This window comes from Topomyia yanbarensis, chromosome 1 (genome assembly GCF_030247195.1).
Source record: "Topomyia yanbarensis strain Yona2022 chromosome 1, ASM3024719v1, whole genome shotgun sequence".
Lineage (NCBI taxonomy): Eukaryota > Metazoa > Arthropoda > Insecta > Diptera > Culicidae > Topomyia > Topomyia yanbarensis.
In genome coordinates, this window is record NC_080670.1 from 143821373 (window position 1) to 143844017 (window position 22645).

The 22645-nt window shown below is 42.5% G+C and overlaps 2 protein-coding genes across 2 annotated transcripts in view; both read left to right on the top strand.

Annotated features, from left to right (window-relative positions):
- The window catches only part of LOC131676198 (caspase-like), a 93151-nt gene that overhangs the window by 24137 nt on the left and 46369 nt on the right, over window positions 1-22645 (top strand). The window lies entirely within an intron of this gene.
- The window catches only part of LOC131676155 (scoloptoxin SSD558), a 431501-nt gene continuing 419924 nt past the window's right edge, over window positions 11069-22645 (top strand). The window contains exon 1 of the mRNA XM_058955285.1: window positions 11069-11922. The gene's annotated coding sequence lies outside the window, so the exon portion shown is untranslated. The remainder of the gene's footprint in view (window positions 11923-22645) is intronic.

The window sequence follows — 22645 nt, forward strand, 5'->3', positions numbered from 1 at the left end:
ATCGTTTTATCTAACTTAACTAACTGCGAGGAAATCTAAATTGTTTGTGGGTAGCAAGGGAAAAAAACTAGAAACGTTGCGGGGATAATTATATTTGAATATTTATTGTTTTCAGGAAATGATAAATATGGCCCATGTATGTAAGATCTCGTAAAGCGAGGATATCACGAACAGGAACATAGGGTGGTTTTCTTCTGGCTCGTAAGGAGTCTATTAATTGGGATCTGGCTTCACGATATTGAGTGCAAGACCAAACAACATGTTCAATATCTTCGTAACCCTCTCCGCAAGCACATTGATTATCTTCTGCGATCCCAATACGGCGGAGATGCGCATTCAACGTATAATGGTTGGACATGAGCCTAGACATCACACGAATGAAGTTTCGACTTACATCCAACCCTTTGAAGCATTCCTTCGTTGATACTTTAGGGATAATTGAGTGTAACCACCGTCCCAGATCACCATTGTCCCATGATGTTTGCCAACTAGTAAGCGTCCTCTGGCGAGAAGCGCTATAAAATTCATTGAAGGCAATAGGTCTTTCATAGATGTCACCGTCCAGTGCTCCTATTTTGGCTAAATTATTCGCTCTCTCATTACCCGGTATGGAGCAATGAGCGGGAATCCACACTAAGGTAATTTGATAAGATTTATTTGTTAATTTAGTTAAGTATTCTCGTATCTTCTTCAAAAAGAACGGAGCGTGATTATCAAGCTTTAAAGAGCGTAGTGCCTTAATTGTGCTGAGGCTATCTGTGAGGATGGTATAATGGCTCGGAAGTAAAGTATCAATAATTTCCAGACTATAGTGAACTGCTGCTAGTTCGGCTGTGTAAAAAGAGGTAGGTTCTGCAAGCTTGAAAGAGATCGAGGTGTTATTGTTGAAAATACCGAAGCCAGTAGCTTCATTGATTCGTGACCCATCAGTGTAGAACATTTTATGGCAGTCAATGTGTTGGTATTTACTTATGAATATTTTAGGGATCTCCAGAGAGCGCATGTGATCCGGGATTCCACGAATTTCCTCTTGCATGGACGTGTCGAAAAATAAAGTGGAATCGGGAGTATCTAATATATTAACACATGTCATAACATAACTAGAAGGCGTTATTTCTTGTGACATGTGATTGAAGTACACTGTCATGAATCTGGTTTGGGATTGAAGCTCGACAAGTCTTTCAAAATTTTCAATTACCAATGGATTCATAACCTCACATCGTATAAGTAAACGAGAGGAGAGATCCCAGAATCGATCTTTTAAGGGAAGAACTCCCGCTAGTACTTCAAGACTCATCGTATGTGTCGATTGCATGGAACCTAAGGCGATTCGTAAACAACGATACTGTATTCGTTCCAATTTAATAATGTGAGTGTTTGCAGCTGAACGGAAACAGAAGCACCCATATTCCATTACTGAAAGTATCGTTGTTTGATACAATCTTATCACGTCACTTGGATGAGCACCCCACCAAGATCCGGTTATTGTTCGGAGAAAATTTATCCTTTGTTGACACTTCTTTATCAGATACCTAATGTGGCCTCCCCATGTACCTTTAGAATCGAACCAAATTCCGTGATATTTAAAGGTCATGACTTGGGCTATCGTTCTACCAACCAACTGAAGCTGAAGCTGAGCTGGATCACGCTTCCTTGAAAAAACAACCAACTCTGTTTTCTCCGTAGAGAAATCGATGCCTAACTTCAGATCCCAACTTAATAAATTATTCAAACTATCACACCATCATCTGCAAGTTGCCTTAGAGTGCATGAGCTGACAATACAATTATCAATGTCATTCACGTAAAAATTGTAGAGAAGGGGGCTTAAACAAGAACCTTGTGGGAGGCCCATGTAACTTATTCTGAATGTTGCCAAATCGCCATATGAAAAATGCATGTGCTTTTCGGACAATAAGTTGTATAAATAATTATTTAATATTGGTGAAAGACCACATTGATGTAGTTTCTCTGAGAGAACATCAATGGAAACAGAGTCGAATGCTCCTTTTATGTCTAAGAACACAGACGCCATTTGTTCTTTTTTTGCGTAAGCTAGTTGGATTTCTGACGAAAGTAGCGCCAGACAATCATTCGTTTCCTTTCCCCTCCGAAAACCAAACTGGGTATCTGACAGCAAGCCGTTCGCCTCAACCCAATTGTCGAGACGTCGTAGTATAATTTTTTCCAACAATTTCCTGATGCAGGATAGCATAGCAATCGGTCGATACGAGTTATGGTCGGAGGCTGGTTTTCCCGGTTTTAGAATGGCGATAACTCTCACTTGTCTCCAGTCGTGCGGGACAATGTTCTGCTCAAGAAGCTTATTGAATAAATTCAACAAGCGTCTTTTTGCTAGGTCAGGCAGATACTTCACCAAGTTGAATTTAATTCTGTCTGGACCCGGAGCATTATTGTTGCATGAGAGGAGTGCAATTGAAAATTCCATCATTGTCAAATCTATGGAATCGTTACTTGTGGGAGCATCGCGAATGATTTTCTGCGCAGGAGCAGAATCTGGACAAACTTTCTTGGCAAAATTAAATATCCTGCGATTTAAAAAATTTTCGCTTTCATTAGTTACTTTTCGATTCCTCATTCTTCTGGCTGTGTTCCAAAGAGTACTCATTGATGTTTCTCTTGACAAGCCATCAACGAAGCGTCTCCAATGACTAGACTTTTTGGCACGACGGAGACTGTCAAATTTGTTTTGCAAAATCGAATAATTTTCAAAGTTCGCACGTGTACACCCTTTCCGTTTCATAATTTCTTTGTAAGCAACTTGTTTAGCTTCATATGCATCCGAGCACTCTTTGTCCCACCAGGGATTAGGAGGCCGGCTATTCATTGTCATGCCAGGATTGCATTTCATTTGGGTTTGTTCTGCTGCTTCAATAATCAAACCCGCTAGAAATTCATATTCTTCGGTAGGTGGTAGCTCTTCCGTCGAAACAAGAGAAGTGGAAATTATAGAATGGTATTTTTTCCAATCAATATTTCGTGTCAAGTCATAAGGGACATTGATTGAATTCGTGGGGCCCAATTCACTGTTAATTGAAATAACGACTGGCAAATGATCGCTACCGTGAGGATCAGGTACAACCTTCCACGTGCAATATAACCGAAGTGATGTCGAGCACAGAGATGGATCTAATGCACTTGGACGTGCAGGAGGTCTGGGGATGTGTATTGTTTCGCCAGTATTTAAAACTGTCATATTAAATTCGTAACAAACATTGTATATCAAAGAGGATCGATTATAATTGTAGAGGGAACCCCACAATACTCCGTCGAGTTGAAGTCTCCCAGGAGCAGCCATGGATTCCACTACCTCAAAAATCTGACGTTGTCCAATTTGAGCTTTGGGAGGTATATATATAGAAGCGATAGACATGTTTTTGCCTTTAATGTTCGTTTGGACAGCTACAGCCACAATGCCCGTGAACAAGGGGACGTTAATTCTATAGAAAGAATAACACTTTAATTCCTAGAAGCACTCCTCCATACGGGGTGTCTCGGTCTAGGCGAATAATGTTGAATTCATTCATTTTGAAATTAATGTTTGAGGTAAGCCATGTTTCACATAAAGCAAAAGCATCGCATTTCAAATTATGCAGCAAAATTTTTAAGGAGTTGTAAGTAGGGGTTTGCCCACTACTCGGGTTCTGGTTTGCCCGGCGAACCCTTCTTTTCAGGGCGGCCTAGGTGCCTCTACAGAATTTCGGATTTTCGTAACAACAAGAAAAGTAAACAAACAAATGAATTAAATTTACCGTGTTTATTTCTCTCCTACTCTCCACTGCTGCTGATGCGGAATCCCAATACTGCTGGTGAAGGGAAGGCGGGCGGTTTCCTTCCGGCAGGCCGGGACAACAACGGCCGCGTACTTGTCCGGGTTCCGTTGGCTGCTCCGGCAGCGGTCCTTTGCGGTTAGCTAGGGAGGTGAGCTTGGCTCCTTTGTTGGAACCTCCCTAGCGACGTTGGCGAACTATCGCCGGATCAACTTGCTCGCCGCAAGCTATCCCGGAAGTCACCGCAGTGCACTTCCCAGGGGGAACCTTTGTCCACCCTGCTTCGTTCTCCTTGGCTATTAGCTATAGAGGAGAGCTAGGCTCGTTCGACTTATCCTCTATAGCGAGAACGGTCGGTGTTCGGTTCCTTGGGTTTTAGCCGGGGACGCGAGAATGCTCCTTTACGGTTAGCTGTCCCACTTCGGCGAACCAACACCACTCACTTCACTAGTGCCCGAACCACGGGCCGGCACTATTCGACGGTTTTATATCGCCGTCACACGCGCGCACTGAATCCTTCCTTCTAGTGGCGGGGAACTGTCCCGAAAAGACAAAAATTATCTGGACGTCTGTTTGATGCCGTGGTCCGTCACTTTCTGAAAAAACTCGATGGCCGCCTTCCTCATTCGACCCAAAACAAACACCAAAACCAGCACCAGCACACCGCTATGCGCAGCATAGCCAGTACCCTTATTTCAGCAGCAGGAGAGCGGTGGCCTATCTAAGCCCTATGTTATTTATACATAAATATGAAACAAAATTTTCTACACCTATCTAGACCAACAGAATCGTTCACAAAAGCTAAAACAAACAAAATTTACGAGAAAAAGTGAACGATCATAAGGAACAGTGGTGAGCATTATGTTACATAAACAATGCACTCTACGGAGAGAGTACGTACAAATAGGTATATTTTCACCCAGTGCTAAATTGTTACCCTGACGGGTTACAATCTCGCCCACACCGGGTGGAAAAAAATTGGTAACAATTTTTTTCTAAACTAACACCTAACACCGATACAATAATAATAACGAAATGAATAAATAAATAAATAAACAAAGAAAAACTAACTACACCTAATTATTTCTTCCGCAATTTATAAATAATTCATCCAAAAAAATTAATCGACCGAGTGTCCTCATCGGTGAAATGTTTGCTCAAGTTTGGTCTGATAATACTGACAGCATACGCGAAGCGAGAAGCTATCAGCCATTGTCATTATTCGGCTATGGGTTGAATTCTAAATCCAATCCGAAAACAAGATCGGTAACAACTCGAAATTCCCAAAATTCTGCAAGTGGCATTGACAATTTTCAATGTTTCAACTTGCAGGGGAACGGTTGTCGGCATTATTTTGCTTGTTTTTTTTCCTCGACTGTCCAGAAATGCCTCGTGTTCTTACGGTACCAGTACTACACGCTTGTGTTGGGGTTTCTATCCAAATACATTCATACAATTATCCCATTCATTCATCCTCAATCACTGGCCTACTCGATCATTCACATTCCGATAAGCACTTCGAATTTACCCCAAAACAATTTTATCTGATCATTCACACATTCATTCACTCCTTCAATACGAATCTGCACTCATACATTCACACATACCATACCGCTTAACACGTCATCGTTTCTCCCACTCGCAGACATTCCGGACAAAATGTTTGTATATTCGTCCCTTTTCGCCTCAAAACGCTTCGTACATGGCAAAAGAAACGTTTGAGAGGGACCAAAGAATGTCTTTCGCATAATTTAAACAGATCAAAATGATTCCCGCTGGAATCAAACGAACCACCCCAGGTTTAACCACAAACCCAAAATTATGCGAAATAAAATTAGTATTATTTGATTCGAAATCGAAGACGCAAGGCGCTTTTTAACCCACATCTCCCCCTAACACCCATACCATCCTGATCCGAATCGGGCTACACCTGTATGATGCAGAGCATTGGTGCGAACATCAAGGAAAGTGTCAAAAATGATGATGATATCATCCACCTGAATGGATGAATGAATCATCATCAAAACAATACGCGAAATCGGCGTCGCAAATTGTTTTTATTCGCGATTTTTTTTTTGTTTCCGCGCGATTTCGAGTATTATTTCGGTCGGGAATTAGCCGTGCTAATGTTTGTGTCCCTATTGGAAAAGGGAATAGTGATTTTGTGCTCCCAACAAAGAGATTTTTTTACATTTTCTGCACCCGTAGGTGCTGGTGTCCCCCTAGTGAAAGGGGTTTTGAATAAATTTGTTTTGCCGGACACGGCGGAAAGTGATGTATTTGATGCGGTCGGGGACCACGGTGTGTTTATGGAAGTGGATAATTCTATCCTTCCGTGGCCAAGACGGGTCCCCGCCGATACATTAAGTGAGATAATTTGATTACCTCACTGCGTGAGTGGGGCGCAAAAGAATTTTGCTTCTATTTGCCGAACACGGCAGGTTGTGTATTTAGATACGCCCGGTGCCCGGGAGAACGGCACGGTATAAGATTAGTGTTTTTGTTTTTAGTGGAGTATTCCACCCTACCGTAGTCGTCACCGGGGCCGGAGCATATATTTCGTGCGAGTGTTTGTTTACCACACTGCAAGAGTGTGGCTCTGAAAAATTGCAAGAAGGTGTTGAAGAACCTTCTCGCGGCAGAGTTGGTCTTCCACAATAAAAATAGAGAAGACGGAGAAATGCTTATTGTTTTTTTTTGTTCGGACCAAAGTCCGTGTTGTTGCCGTCGGGAACTGACGGCTGCTTTTGGAAAACTCCCAAGTGAGTAATCCATATAAAAGCATACCGTCAGTCCACAGACGGCACGGAAAAGTTTTTATGCTGGTTTAAGGAAATTTGCTGACCAAACTCCGAGATTTTTACCTGCTAAATCCTCCAGCTCGTAGGAGGATACACCTTTTTTTGAGACAATTTTTGCCGGTAAGTCTTGTGGTCCAAGTTTAGCATTGTAAGACTCGAGTGCATTCGACAACTTCATGTTTCGACGGTATACCATTTGTCCTGTTTCAAAAGGTTTGGAGAACTTTCGATGACGCACGTTGTACTGATGTCGAATGCCCTCGCTTGCCTTTGCCAAACTTTTGACCACAATCTCCCAGATTTTGTCTATCTGTTGGTGTCTTGTTTCTAGGTCACCCTCACCGGAAATCCTGCTGAAGTCATCGGCAGATGCCATTTCACACCCGTGTATAATGAAATGTGGACTAAACCCAGTGGAGGAATGAACGGTAGTATTTAGGATGCGCTCCACATCACTGATGTGGACATCCCAGTTGCGCTGCTCGGTTCGAGCATATGCCCGGATTGCGGTGTTTATCGAGCGATTTGTTCGCTCCACTGGGTTAGCCTGCGAATGATAGCGGGAGTTCAGCCAATGTTTGACGTTGGTTTCTTTTATGAATTGACTGAACTCCTTCGAGGTGAAAGTGGAGGCATTGTCGCTTAGCAGAATTTCCGGGCTACCATGGCGATTGAACCACTGTTCGCTTAGTATCGTACAGAGTGATGTACTAGCGATTTTGCGAACGGGGGTTAACATGACGTACTTGCTGAAGACGTCGAGGACGACAAGCAAGTGTTGATTGCCACGTTTGCTTTTTGGAAGAGGACCAATATAGTCCACAGAAACCATTCGCCATGGTGCATTAGTCGCACGCGACTGACCCATTTCGGGCTGGACTGGGACGAAAGGAGCTTTGATTTCCTTGCACGTCCCGCATTCTCGAATAAACTTTCGTATTTCCGATCCCATACGAGGCCAGTAATATCGCAACTGCACTTCGTGGATCGTTTTATCGTATCCCACGTGAAGCAATTTTTCGTGGGTACGTTGGATCAAATCTTGACGGAACTCGGGTGCTGGGACGAGTTTCCAACTGAACCGCGAGTCGCACGGAACAACTTTCGAGTTGACATACTTGAAAAGTTGATCATTTTCTACTTTGAAGTCTGCATAATCGTCAGGATTTTGGATAACTTTGGACTTCATGGAACAGTACCAGTCTGAGGTGGACAAAGCGGAAACGGCTGCTACGGCCCGGGATAACGCATCTGGAACGACATTGTCCTTGCCCTTCCGGTGCTCAATAGACATGTCGTAGAGTTGCAATTCTAAACTCCAACGACTCAAACGTGAACTGGTTTTCCATTTAGTCTTCAGTATCCATGTAATCGCTGACGAATCAGTGACCAGTCGAAAATGATAACCTTCCAAGTAACCTCGAAAGTGTTCAACCGCCATTATCACCGCCAGACCTTCCTTTTCAGTTGCATGATAGTTCCTTTGGGGAGTGGTCAGTTTGTGCGAAAAGTAAGCAACTACTTTCTCACCCTCGGGATACTCCTGCACCAGAACAGCAGCGACTGCTACGTCACTAGCGTCTGTCTGAAGAATGAATTCTATGGAGAAGTCTGGTGGGACTAAAACTGGAGGAGTGACTAGAAGTTCCTTAATTTTAAGGAACGCGAGTTCTGCCTCGGAGTTCCAAACTAAGCTCTTGGTTTTCGTTTTGAGCAGATCGGTCAAGGGAGCAGTGACCTCACTGAACCGATCAATGAAACGGCGGTAATAACCGCACATCCCGAGGAAACGACGAAGTTTCGTCACGGTAACCGGTCTCTCGTAGTCGAGAATCGGCTGAATTTTGTCAGGATTGACCTTGAGTCCGTCCCGATTCAACAAATAACCAAGAAACTTTAGTTCGGGGGCTCCAAAACGGGATTTTTCCAAATTGATGGTTAGATTGGCTCTTGCTAGACAATCGGCCACTGCTTTGAGCAACTGTATGTGATGCTCGAACGTTTCGCTTACCACGATGATGTCATCTAGGTAGACGAAAACGTAAGGTTCCCATTTACCTCGTCCTAGAACCTGGTCCATCAGTCGCGCCAGAGTAGCGGGGCTGTTGACGAGACCAAATGGTAGACGGGTAAATTGGAACATACCCCTGCCGGGAACACTGAAAGCGGTATATTTGCGACTATCCTTAGCCAGGGGTACCTGGAGAAAGGCCTCCTTCAAGTCTATGGTAGACAGGTACTTCGCCTTGGGTAAGCCGCCCAATATTCGCCCAGGGTGGGGCAGAGGGTATGCATCTCGTACAGTACGCTCATTGAGAGGCCTAGCGTCTAGACAAAGGCGAATTGAGTCGTCTGGTTTCGTGACCGCCACAATATTAAGCGACCAATCCGAATCAGACTCCTCGATAATTCCCATAGACCGCCATCGGTCAACTTCTTCCCAGACCTTAGACAGTTTCTTTGGGCTCATGTGATAAGGATATCGGCAAACGGGTGCCGCACCTTGGAATTCATCTTTGATGACAATCCTGTGCTCTGTGAATGAGGTTGGGCTTAGCTTTCCGTGCTCTACTGCCTGGAAACACTTCTTTACTTCTTCTACGCGCGCTAACTGTTCCGAAGTGAGTATCGACTCACGCGGTACTTCATCTTCTTCATCGTCTTCTGATTCCTGACCTGAGTTCAACAGAGCACAGTTTTGTATCTCAGGAGAAATCCCAAAGGCGCGCCAAAAGTCCATACCTAGAATGGAGTTGGCGGTCAGATGCTCTACTACAAGAGTGCATAGGACCTTTGTCAAATTTTGAAAAGTATACGGGAGATACGCTTGTCCAATGATTGGTAAGGATTGACCATTTGCAGAACGTAGTTCGAATGGTCGTTCCAACCTTTTCAAGGGACTTTTCGAAAACTTTCGGTATAGCTTTTTAGTTATAATTGTGGCGTTACTACCACTGTCGAGCAAGGCTTTGAAGGATTTGCCGTACACAGCGACAATTGCAAATGGACGGTTATCGAACGGGTCGTCAAGGACGATGGTTTCGACAGACAACGAATTATCATAGTCCTCATCACGAGCCGGTTGAAAACTGTCGTAAATCTGGGGATTAATAATGAGTTGTTGTTTGGAGCGCTGTTTTACTGCCAACTGCGACTTCAGTTGGTTCTGATCCCGTTTTTTAGGCAGTAAGGGCAACGAGAAACATCAAACCCTTTAAAACCACAGACGATGCAGAAGACCCGATTTGGTTTCCGGCATTCCTCATATTCATGTCCTTTGTCTCCACAATTGTAGCAGACGCCGGGCACGGGAGGACGATGCTTTTCCACCAAATGCTCCAGACACATTATAGGTTTCTGCGGTGGTTCGATTGGTTTTTGATTGTTTCCCTCGAGATTCTTGCCATCCTGATTCCCTTGCTGTTTCTTTTTCTGGTTGTCAGGAGGCTTGTTTGAATCAAGACCTGCCGGTTTGGCATTCTTGCTCCAAAACGTTTTGGATTTTGCGTTGCCGTTATTCTGTCCACCTCCCTTTTGGTTTTGATTATTTTGTTTTTGTTTGTTTTGTGGTGGATTATCAGAATAAGCAGCAACTTCCCGAGAAGAACCGAAAACTTTCTGATAAATCGGCGTCTTGGAGGCGTCGATCGATTTACCAAGACTCATCAATTCTGAAAGCGTGTTCACTGGCCTGAGAATCAGCATTTGTTTATAGTCGGGTTTCAGGTTTCGCTTGAGCACGTCGAGTTTTTCGCTCGGTGCCATTGGAACCGTCATAGCACGAAATATTTTTTCCATTTCCAGGAAGTATTCCTGGAAAGATTCGTTACGCATCTGCCGGCGCTGGAGAGCTTTCATCTTGAGCGTAGCATCAAGTTCAGGATGTACAAAATTTACCTTGAGCTCGCATACAAGATGGTTCCAGTTAAACAACCGGTTTTGCGCACGCATAGCCTGATACCAGGTCAAAGCATTGCCAGTGAACAAATGCATCGCAGAATTGAAAAGTTCTTCTTCGCACATTTGTTCACACGCAGCGTAATTTGCTACGGTGTCCAAAAACTCATTAAGTCCAGTTCCTTCATCAGTTCCAGCATACTTCCGAATCTTCCAATCAGCGACGCGTTGCGGGTTTCGCGAGTAATTCCTGGGGGCCACCATCGATCCGTTTCCCGCATGGGTGGATATCGAAAAGTTCGGATATGATGGTCCCGCCAGCTGTTCGGTCAATTCAGGAACGTAAGGCTGGTTCTGAGTTTGGTACGGGGATGTGAATCCAGTATTCTGTTTCGGTTTCTCGATAGGAAGTGATGGACATAGATTTTGTTGACCCGAGAATCCTCGCTTCAACACAAATTGATCGGGACTGGGCGCCAGTGTTGCGCGAGGAATCTCTGGTGCATCAAATGAATCGGGTACGTCCATCAAACGCAAATCTTCCAGATCGGTCTGCAGATCCTTCTCGGAAACACTTTCCTTCTGATGTACTAGTGCCCGAAGTTCATTCACGGATTCACGAAGTGAGACAACTTCTTGAACCGTCTTTCTCAAAACTGACGAAATTGTTGTCAGTGAAGCAATCCCGCCCATTAGCGTTTCGGTAGCTTTTGAAAAAGCATCAGACCCCTGAGACGCTAGGGCTTTATTATCGTCGGATTGCTGTCGCAATTGTCGAATCTCGTCCCTCATCTCGCACAAGACACGCAACAGGTCGTCTCCTACGAGCTGTTTGGAAAGAGATCCTTCGTTATCGGAAGGATTGGATCCCTGTGGAATTGCAGGTACGTCTGTACTCAGCAAATCTCCCAAAATTTCTCCATCCTCCCCTTCTTGGTTGTCGGGAGGAAGTGCTGCCTGTTCGTCGCTGAAATGACTGGCATAAACTGCTAGAACTTCCTCCAGCAACCCCGAAATTTCCTGGTTGACCTCCCCTGCCGCATAATTTCGGATAACCTGGAGCCTAGACCCCAAATGAAGCAACCGTGTTCGGTAAATCTCCTTGTTTGGGCACCGGTACTGGAGATCTTCCTTGATTGTTAGTAATTTACCAAGGCAGATCTCCTTTTCTTCACCCACGTCACCCCGGAAATTGCGAACTAATTCCCTCCGAGACGACCGCTCATGCGACAAAATTCCCCGAAGACGCCGCTGCCGCTGTACACCCGAAAGATCCGAATCAGGAGAGATAAAAATGCTTCGAGATAGCAACTCAAAATCCAGCTCATCGAAATGTAAATGATCGACGCGCATGAACACACACGCTTGGTTGAATTTCTCCAACGCCATCATAACTTGCGCTATATTGGAAGAAATCACCAAGACACAAAGCATGTAAGTACTGACACGGTATTATTTTCGATTTTTCGCCCACTAACGATTCCCTTAAAATTTCAGGAAATCAAGCTGTTCCAAAAATGTCTCAAACCGGATTGAGAATTCAAGGCGATTGGCCACCGCAACCGAATAATAACAACAACCTTCAAACTACTCGTCCGGCAGACCAAACACAAACAACGCAATCCACAAATTCGGACAAAAAAAGAAAATGCAAAAATCAAAAAACAATACCAAAAATGTAAATAAATAAACAATACGACCGCGGAACAATATTGCGGAAAAAACCTCACCACTGTTCTACGAAAATCCTCTATTTAGTAGAAGCACCCCACACTCCGGAAGAAAAAAATATTTTCCAAAATAGGAAAATATTTTTTTCAGTGTGTTTTGCGCTGTGCGCCAAATGTAAGTAGGGGTTTGCCCACTACTCGGGTTCTGGTTTGCCCGGCGAACCCTTCTTTTCAGGGCGGCCTAGGTGCCTCTACAGAATTTCGGATTTTCGTAACAACAAGAAAAGTAAACAAACAAATGAATTAAATTTACCGTGTTTATTTCTCTCCTACTCTCCACTGCTGCTGATGCGGAATCCCAATACTGCTGGTGAAGGGAAGGCGGGCGGTTTCCTTCCGGCAGGCCGGGACAACAACGGCCGCGTACTTGTCCGGGTTCCGTTGGCTGCTCCGGCAGCGGTCCTTTGCGGTTAGCTAGGGAGGTGAGCTTGGCTCCTTTGTTGGAACCTCCCTAGCGACGTTGGCGAACTATCGCCGGATCAACTTGCTCGCCGCAAGCTATCCCGGAAGTCACCGCAGTGCACTTCCCAGGGGGAACCTTTGTCCACCCTGCTTCGTTCTCCTTGGCTATTAGCTATAGAGGAGAGCTAGGCTCGTTCGACTTATCCTCTATAGCGAGAACGGTCGGTGTTCGGTTCCTTGGGTTTTAGCCGGGGACGCGAGAATGCTCCTTTACGGTTAGCTGTCCCACTTCGGCGAACCAACACCACTCACTTCACTAGTGCCCGAACCACGGGCCGGCACTATTCGACGGTTTTATATCGCCGTCACACGCGCGCACTGAATCCTTCCTTCTAGTGGCGGGGAACTGTCCCGAAAAGACAAAAATTATCTGGACGTCTGTTTGATGCCGTGGTCCGTCACTTTCTGAAAAAACTCGATGGCCGCCTTCCTCATTCGACCCAAAACAAACACCAAAACCAGCACCAGCACACCGCTATGCGCAGCATAGCCAGTACCCTTATTTCAGCAGCAGGAGAGCGGTGGCCTATCTAAGCCCTATGTTATTTATACATAAATATGAAACAAAATTTTCTACACCTATCTAGACCAACAGAATCGTTCACAAAAGCTAAAACAAACAAAATTTACGAGAAAAAGTGAACGATCATAAGGAACAGTGGTGAGCATTATGTTACATAAACAATGCACTCTACGGAGAGAGTACGTACAAATAGGTATATTTTCACCCAGTGCTAAATTGTTACCCTGACGGGTTACAGAGTCAATTTTAGGTATGATACTTCTGCAATTCCACTGTAAAACAGTGATGGAATCTTTCACTGGAGGAGGTGAATTATCCATCGAAAGATACAATCGCTGCAAGGATGGGCCATTGAGCAATCAGCTGCTCTAAAAATATTCTAATTGTTGGGAGGAACGCTGAAAGTATACTTTTTAGTGGTTCAGAAATATTGAATGCTTTGAAAATTCAATCAACAATTTCAGAAAATTTCAATAAACCTATCCCCGGTTGAGGCTCGGAGGAAGTTGAAGTTTTATTATTTCCAGTAATGGTGTTCTGTTTGGATTGTACATTACCAAAACCGGGAGGGACTGGCTTCGGTATTGCATCAGAATTCTTTAGCTTTGGCCGCAATTTATTTGTTGGAGGAGAAATTTTAAGGCCCTTGCTTGGCAGTTTGGGAAAATAGGATTGTTTTCTTTTCCTGGATCCTCTAGGTAAAACAAATGATGTACCTTCGGACGCTTCATCAGAGTCAGACTCTTTCGGCAATAGAATAGCGTATCTGTTTTCTGGGACCGTGGGTTCAGGAGTAGCATTTTTCAGTATTTCTGCATAAGAGCGCTTAGACCTCTCCTTCAAGGATCGTTTAATTTGATCCTCTCGCAATTTATATATGGGACATGCAAGGAGCTCGTGTGAATTTTCTCCGCAATGTAAACATTTTTCTAAGTTTTTATTGCATGTATCCTCTTGGTGAGGCCCCCACATTTGCCACACCGTACCTTATTGGAACAGTAAGTGGCTGTGTGGCCAAGCTGTTTACAATTGAGGCAATTCATCACACGAGGGATGAAAAGGCGACCGGGGAGACGAATTTTATTAATGAGAACATGGCTAGGCAAAGCAGACCCAGCGTTACACGAAATGAATAGGATGGTCGGTAAACTTTTTTCTCTTCTTCAATTGATACTGAGTACAATTGCTTAACATCGAGTATTTTTACTTTATTAAGCAGGGTGTTCTTGAAACAACCAACACCATGCTTAAGTATATCCTCGGCAGTGAGGCTGGGTTCGGAGATGACTCCATCGCATTCTATATCGCGCGAAAGTATATAAACTTTATATTCACGCGTGAAGAGTTCACAGGTTACTATCTCGTTAGCTTGTCTAATGTTATCAATGCTAACTCGAAGGTTGCCTTTATTTACTTTCACGATCTCTGTTACAGCAGAAAATCGTGAAGTCAGATCCCGTGCAATTTGGACAAGGTTTAATGGCTTTCCTTTCCGCCGGAAGAAAACTTGCCATGGTCCAGAAGACCCTTGAGGGTATAATTTTATTCTAGGGGGAGTTGAGGGAGAGGGATCAGAAGAATTTTGCTCTTGTGAAATGGAGGATTCCATCTCACTATCCTCCATCTCGCCTACCATACACAACAAGTTGATTAAATACTAACACTAGCTGAATTATACTAAAAATCTACCTGTCCTTCGAAGAGTTGTAGTTTCACGCTGTCTCCCTCTGTCACACGCTCGGGTTGAACACAGCGCAACCACCACTACCAAGATGGAGCCGCTGTTTACCTGTGGGTCCAGTGGTATTTCCTTACTACGCAGCGTGGCTAGGTACACAAATACACAAAAGCCCGTGTCTGCACTAGCACAGATGAATAAGGGATGATGAAGCAAGACGCTTCACCAACAAGATGCAGCTCTGTCTCACTTCGTCACAAGCGCCGACTGTGTGCAGCGCAACCACTACCACCACCAAGGTGGGGCCGCCGCTTACCTGTGGGTCCAGAGATATTCCCCTACCACGCAGCGTGGCTAAGTACACAAATACTCAAAATCCCGTATCTGCACTAATACGGATGAATGAGTGATGATGAAGCGAGCCGCTTCACCAACCAGATGCAGCTCTGTCTCACTCCGTCGCAAGCGCCGGTTGTATGCAGTGCAACCACTACCACCACCAAGGTGGGGCGCCGCTTACCTGAGACTTCGTTGTCTTCGCACCAACACTCGCTTATCGCGTGGTACCACCACCAAACGACCGCTCTCGCAGCCAACAATCCTGCCTGTCTCCGCACCAACACAGCATCAAATACTGACACGGTACACAAACTTCTAGCCTATTCACGGCTTGCACAGCTTTGGTAACTACACCCAATCAGCAAACACAACCTTACAAGGCGAAGGCTAAAACTGTTATGAACTGAATAGTAATAGCTAATATATGCAATCACAGCATTCCACCATGGGCCACAAATCGATTTTTTTGGTTGAAAATCCAGAACTTATAAACCGTTAGTACTAGACTTTCAGTGTCTTTGGAACGAATTCTCTACAATAAGTGCTCTTCGTTTTAGGGAAAACAAAATTAGGGTGGCCCTCTCGATTTTTGAAATAAAAAAAATATCTCCTGAATGAAAAAAGATAGGAGAATATGATCTTCGAAAGAAATGTAGAGAAATCAATTTTGAGTAACTTTGCTGAAAACGTCGAAGCTCTATCTTCAACGGTTTTTATTTTACAGCGATTTCCCTTGTTCCCCTTCCTCTTAAAAATTCAGTTTTTTAATATAACATTTTTGAAGTTGATTTCTCGTGAATGTCGACTTCTGACAAAAGTTAGCTCTTACAAATGCGCACATTTTTTCTTCAGAGACCAACTCATTAACTTTTATATAAACAGAGTTATTGACGATTTTATGCTCAAAATTCGACATTTTCTAAGCTAAATAACTCCGAAGGTGGCAAAAAGTGGCAATCAATGTTATGACCATCTGATAGTACTTTAAAAACTAGTGACTGTTTATGTGAAATGTTTGCTTATAAACTCCCTTTGTTATAGAGAGTGTATGCGGTATTCATCTAAATTCGTACTTAAAATATATATTAATCATAGTCGTCGTTCTTATATAAGGTGATGAGCCCATTTGCGCCATGTTTCTATTATCACCCTGTCCATTTGAAACCGTTGGTTAGAGCAGTGTCTGCCATCTTTGTTCAACACATTGAGCCAAATGGTAACGCAACAATAGATTCGAGCTTTCGTTGTGCTCAAACACGAGAATTTTACTGTTTTGAGCGCATTTTTTTACAATTTTTACGGATTCGATTGATTGTACGGCGAGAAATCAATGAATTAGTGAGACACCTTGCTTAGTATAGTGAAAATAGGCACTTTACCCTACACTCATATCCGGATCTCCGATGCAAATCAAATTTAATGGTACTCTCGGAAGATATTATTCTAAACTTGTTTCGTGGAGTGACATTATAATAAAACATGTGGTTTTCGGACTACGGTTTATAAAATGAATGTTTGGAGTATTTACGTTTTATTCGCATGGCGAAAAAGAAATTATTATCAACATATTACAATATATTGAAAGCTCAGGTTTACCGTAAAGGAAGCACCCTTTATTTGGCATTAATGATTTATTTATCTTTTACTAATTATATTACCTACCTCCTCTGTTTCAGCACACTGTAATTTGCCCTAATAGTTTCCCAAAATACCATTTTTTGCCTTCGGAAATTAACAAAAAAATTCCACGTGAATGTACATTGGGGGACAAGCTGTTCAGCTCTCAATAATAGTATTTTTTATTATTATCAAACGGATCAACTGTGGGTACTTTTTTGCTTCTAACAATGAGTACTTCTAATCCATTTCATAATAACTCGATGAGGTTATGCCAATGGATATATTGATGCTTATAATGGGTCCTTTATGAATTACTTCAATCGAGATAACCTACATATTAAAAACGGCAGTTTAGATTACTAAGGATGGTGCAAATATGCGATAATTCAACAAGTTCGGCTGCTCTGGAAGATTCAGGGATTCTGTCAAGTGGCAGTTTTTATGTTGATTTTAGGCTTTAGGATAGAGATTCTATGAGGATTCTTTTTTTTTCGAGAGTTGTCCTACTGGAGCTGTAGAGCTAGGTTCTCGGAAGGGCTCCCCGTCAGAATCACATACTACAATTTGCAGACGAGACAGGCAATGTCGCCCAATAAAACACTGCATTAGGCCAATTGTAGCGGGCCGTGATTCTGAATGTGATATTCATTGTACGGTTCAGGTATGCGCGGGCGTAGGGACTCGCGATCGCGTGTATCATCGCGAAGGACTCAAACATTTGTACGTTAACGTGCTCGATCGCGTGTGCGTTTGCATGTCGCGTGTGCATTTGTATGTCGCGTGTGCGTTTGTATGTCGCGTGTGCTAACGTGTATGAACTTCGCGTGTGCTAACGTGTATAAATTCTATTTCATAACCGTGTGCCTTTCACATATTCGCGTGTGTTCTAGAATGATCGCGCGCGGACCGTGAATCTGATACTTAATTTTTGATTTTTGGTGTACGGTTCAGATTCCAGAAGAAAGTGGGTTCTTACATATCATTGGAATTCCCGTTCATGTCGCCGTAGAACGCGTGGTCTAGTGGATATGAGCTTTATTTTTTTTTTGATTGGTCCAACTGAATGTTGCTAGAATGAAGGCTAAAGATTTCCGGACGTGACCGATTCACGATCGCGCGCGTTTGCGGGTTGGCGTTTGAGACCGTCGTAAGTACTAAAACGTTCACACAATTGCCGGAGTGTTATCAAGTTTACGCGATCTCGGGCATAGGTGTGCGTAGATGATCGCGAAGGGCTTAAGCGTTCGTATGTTTACGTGTTTGTCGCGTGTGCTCGCGCTTATGTGACTTCGCGTGTATAAATTCGATTTTGAAACCCTGCGGCCATTCATATTCTGATCTTTAGCTTTCGGTGTACGGATCACATTCTGACAGGGAGAGAGTTACCCCATATCACTAGAGTTTCCGGTCATGTCGCCATGGAACGTTTTGTCCAGTGGATATGGGAATTATTTTTCAATTTTATTATTTTTTTTATTAATTAACAAGGACCTAGATTGTTGGTACCGAGGATAGAGACTTCCGGACGATCCCGATTCATGATGGCGCGAGCGCGGGAGTTTGTAGGTTGACGCTTGAGATCGTGTTGCTAAGTTTATGAGTGCTGAGATTTTCACCTTATCACCGGGGTGTAATCATGTTTGCGAGTTCGTGGGCGTAGGTTGCTTGGAAAATCGCGAGGGGCTCTAACGTTTGTGCACTGACGTGAGTTTGTAACGTGTGTTCTTGAATGGTCGCGCGAACCGTGAGTTTGATATTAAATTTTCGGTGCGCGGTTAGAATTCTGGCAGAGAGTGGGATCGTTTATTTCGATAGGGTTCCCGGTCATATCGCCATGAGACGTGTTGTCTAATAGGTATGGGCGTATTTTCTTAATTGGTCGAGCTGAAGGCATGGACCTAGGCTTCTAGGATCAAGAATAGACTTCCGAACGTGATCGATTCGCAATCGCGTGCGCGAGTGCATTTTTGTAGGTTCCCGTTTAAGACCGCGTTTGAGAATGTGTGAGTGTTAAGATGCTCACTATCACCACCTTTGCTGACCCAGCTGAAGGCGGGTGTAGAATGGCAGTATAGAACTCGAAAAGCAGAAATATAGGACAATATATGAGAGACGTAATAGATTAGATAGGTACAAGATACAGCTGAATTTATGATCATCACATGAAAGACATACATTAGTACTTCAAACTTGAATATCCAACCACCACACATAGTGCATCCTTTCTTTTTTTTATGTCGCTAGCCGTGCATTGAAGAATGCCTAAAACTCTGAACTAGGCCCCGTCGAGTCCAGTCCGTCATCTGCCCGTCTCGTCTTGTCGTGTCTGGGGCTTCCAGGTTACATGCATTCACCAGACGAGACTAGCTTATGTCAGCTTAATTGTGCACTGGTTTCGTAGGATCGAGGCGATAATCGAAATGATAGATCCTACGAGTGAATGCACTTGGCCCAGTCACCTGTCGAGCATTTGTATATTTGCGGGTTTGAATGTTTACGTGTGTATGGGAAGTGTTGTGTGTTGAGATATGTGTGTTACCTGTAAATAATAAGTTAATACAAATAATATTTAATGTGTTAAAATAAGACATGTGTAATATGCTACTTGCAGTTTTTGGTCGTTACTACTTATCTGATTCAATTGAGTATGAGAGTACATCTCAATTCTTCTAAAACCTGGCGACGTCTGATGGTAGCGAATAGTCATTGTTGGCAGCAATGTTACCCTTTTTTGATGAATGAACTCGGAGAGGTCATCATTGGAATGTGACGCATGAGACCGAAAATAAATAAAACAAAATGAAATAAAGAGAAGAGATAGTATTATTATTGAGTATTATTTGAACAACACACATGTAACATGCAATAAAACTACTTGGAATCGTCTAAATGCCAGAAAATGATATATATTTACTATTAACGACAATTGAATTCCGTTAAAAGTTTCTCATGCTATGCTGACGGGGAATGGATGATTGATGTGCGTCGGTAAATTAATCGTACTTTCATTTATCCAATCCGAATGAGTCGAATCGAATGCACGAATTGAACACCGATAAAAAGTGATCCAAAGAAGGATTACCCACTATTCTATCATATAGACATGCGACCATCACATAACAATTTTACACTAGTACTAAAAACTACAATTATTACAACACAACACAACTAATAGGGTTCTACTGTTATTTTTTTAATGCGCCTGTGCACGTTGACGAGATCGACCGATAAATCGACACACAATGACTCCCACTGCGAGCCGTGCTCAAAAGGACAGCCGTTAAGCTGTTGAACAATGTCCGCAAACACAGCCCACAGAAAAAGTCAATCCACGGTGACCCGCTAATCGTCCACGCCAGTGTGCACAGGTTCTTAGCTGACTGTTAGTTTGGGCTGGTGCAGAGTATGAAATAACAAAAAACATAAAAAAGGCCCATAAGCCCTCTCGGTCTCCTCGATGCACCACTATCGAGGCGTAATGCAATAACCATCTTAAAGCAGGTGTCTGCTCAAATATGCTTGAATATGTTTTCAATACCGTCAAACCCGTCAGCCTAGGAGAGGGATAGAGATTCTATGAGGATTCTTATACTTTTAACCGAGGGAAATAATGTAAAACTCGTGTTGTATAATTTTTTTAAATTCAGAAAAAACTATTTTCAGTATTTTTCATTCTGGGACGACTTTCATTAATGGGTATTTTTACGCATTTCGTTGTAAGTTTTCCACAAGAAATAATAGGTAAAACGTAGCCAGGTTGACGTACCCATTAAGTGGGTTATTCCCATTTTATTCAAAATGGGCAGTTTTCTACGCATTAAAAGGTATTTTATTTTATCAGTGTAGAAATTGTTGAAACGCAGAGAAAAAGTTTACCACTGAAAAAATCAATATATTAGTTTTTTTAAACTAAAAAGTTGGTCTCCAAAGAAAAAATAGGCACTTATCAGAACAAAATTTCAATTTTTTTGGAAAATTGACTTCGGAAGTATTTTATTGAAGCACTATTTTTTTAAAGGTCAGGCCGAACCAAATAATGGAAAATGCCGTAAAATAAAAGTCTCTGACGATAGTTAAGGAATTGTCAACAAAGTTACTCAAACATAATTATTTTTTAATTTTCAGTAGGGCTTTATACTGCTATTGTTATTGTTCAGGAGAAATTATTTTCATTACAAAAATCAAGGAGACCACCCTGTTTTATACCGAAATGAAGCGCACTTATTGTGTAGAAATTTTTCTGAAGACACTAAATGTCTAGCACTTATGGGATATAAGAACTGGATTTTCAACAAATAATCGATTTTTGGCCCATGGAACAGAGGTAGTTTATAAGCAAACATTTCACATGAACAGTCGCTAGGAGACAAACCATGTGCCCCTTATTTTGTAGTGTTTTTAAAGTACTATCATATGGTCATAACATTGATTGCCACTTTTTGCCACCTTCGGAGTTATTTAGCTTAGAAAATGTCGAATTTTGAGCATAAAATCGTCAATAACTCTGTTTATATAAAAGTTAATGAGTTGGTCTCTGAAGAAGAAATGTGCACATTTGTAAGAGCTAACTTTTGTCAGAAGTCAACATTCACGAGAAATCAACTTCAAAGATTTTAGATTAAAGAAACTGAATTTTTAAGAGCCACCCAAAACGGAACAAGGGAAAACGCTGTAAAATAAAAACCGTTGAAGATAGAGTTTCGACGTTTTCAGCAAAGTTACTCAAAATTGATTTCTCTCATTTCTTTCGAAGATCATATTCTCCTATCTTTTTTCATTCAGGAGATAATTTTTTTATTTCAAAAATCGAGAGGGCCACCCTAATTTTGTTTTCCCTAAAACGAAGAGCACTTATTGTAGAGAATTCGTTTCAAAGACACTGAAAGTCTAGTACTAACGGTTTATAAGTTCTGTATTTTCAACCAAAAAAATCGATTTGTGGCCCATGGTTTTTGAAACGGATTACCATTCGATTGTGTGGTCCCTGTTTCAGCAAGTTTCTTTCTCATTAGACAGGTATCACTATTATCAACTAGTTTCGTTAAGGGGTTAGAACACGAAAAAATAGACATATTTCAGGAATTTTTCTATACGCAATAAAGAACTGAATCGGAATTCTGTCAAATGGGATTTATAGTACTAGTTGTGTTGTACTTCACGAATTTTTTCAAGTGGTTTTGTCACAAGATGCGGGCGTTCAGCCTTTTCCTGTGGACGCCTCTTTTTGGAAGGGGTGCATGGCCGGAAACCTTTCTCCCGTGATTTTTAACCTAGAGCTTAAAACTAAACTAAAGGTTTTTCGATGTCTTATAACAATAGCAAGCGTCGTACGTAGGATTTTTTTTCGATATTTTGTTTTTTCGCAAAATGGCGCTCCTTTTAGTGAATGAACGCTGAAAAAGTCATAAAAATCGACGCAAAATCGCTGATTAAAAAAAATAACCAATAGAAAAAAATTCTACGTACGTTGCTGGAGAAATCAATTTTGAATATGCTGTGAAAATTTCAAAACGATCAAAATCATCCGTTCCAGTTCCGTTTCCGGCCAGCTCAAAAATTGTGGTTTCTAGACAAACGCGGTTAAAGTTTTCAATACACCCGGGGTGTACATAAGAGGCGTTGCGGCAGAATTGAAAATTTGTTATTCGCGAGTTTGCATAAGATGCCAAAACGTAGATAGCGATTTGCCACTCCAAAGGGGCTCACTATTGTACCCAAAAGTTGTTTTCACGCGGTTTTGAATTTATGTGGTAAACGCGTAAAAAGTGACCTGAGCGTATACCTCTTCATTTCAGTAAAAATTTC